We start from the raw sequence: 1233 nt of genomic DNA, 5'->3' as shown, positions 1-1233 counted from the left end.
CATCCCCTATGGAAAATGGTTTGGAGGTTCCTCAAACAGCTGAAGATAGATCTACCATACGATCCAGCTATCCCACTGCTGGGAATATATCATATCCAAAGGAATGGAAATCATCAAGTCGAAGGTATACCTGTACCCCAATGTTCATTGCAGCACTCTTCACAATAGCCAAGAGCTGGAATCAGCCCAAATGTCCATCATCGGATGAGTGGATACGGAAAATGTGGTATATCTACACAATGGAATACTACTCAGCTATAAAAACGAATGAAATACTGCCATTTGCAACAACATGGATGGACCTTGAAAGAATAATATTAAGTGAAACGAGTCAGGCAGTGAAAAAGAAATACCACATGTTTTCACTTATTGGAGGGAGCTAAAGGTGAATGAATCAATTCACACACATACATACACACACAGACACACATACACACACACTCTCACACACACACAAACAAACAAACAAACAGCAACAACAACAACATCAACAACAACACAAAAAAAACCGGGGGGTGGGGGGGAGAGGAAGATTTAACAACCTCAACTTTTTTTTTTTTTTTTGAAGCTCTTACAACGAGAAAATGGAGGGGACACATCTGGGTGGGAGGGGGGAGAGAGAGGAGGGAGGGAGGCTTTGGTGATGGGACACAATAACTAACTACATTGTATATTGACAAAATAAAAAAAATAATAAAATAAAAGTTAACTACTGTTTGGGATGTGAAAGGTTCTGGAAATGGATAGTGGTGATGGTTGTACAACACTGTGGATGTATACAATACCATTGAATTGTACACCTAAAATTTGCCACTTTAACCATTTTCATGTAATATATGTTTTATCACAATAAAATTTTTAAGTTATTTAAGTGAAAAAAAAAAAAGACCACCCAAAACAAGCAAAAAGAATAGTTTTTTAGACCTTGAATAAGACATGAACTTGGTTTGAACCTTGGCCCCACCACTCCCAGCTGTGTGACCTTGGATAACACACCCAAACTCTCTGTGCTTTCCTTGCATCAGTCAGCATTCTTCATTGCAAACAACAGAACCAGCCCCAAAATGGCATTTACTAAATGGTTATGAGGAAGATCTCATAGACTCCAAGTGAAGGTGGAGAACCTAGACCCAAGCTAGCCAGGCCACAGGTGGGAAATCCTCTGGAACATGCTGCTGGCACTGCCACCACTGGATGCCAAGGCCGTGGACACTGCTGGCCTTCCTTGATGAG

The sequence above is a fragment of the Galeopterus variegatus genome, unplaced genomic scaffold (genome assembly GCF_000696425.1).
Source record: "Galeopterus variegatus unplaced genomic scaffold, G_variegatus-3.0.2 Scaffold14, whole genome shotgun sequence".
Lineage (NCBI taxonomy): Eukaryota > Metazoa > Chordata > Mammalia > Dermoptera > Cynocephalidae > Galeopterus > Galeopterus variegatus.
The sequence above is the reverse complement of the archived record's forward strand: the minus strand, read 5'-3'. Positions refer to the sequence as shown.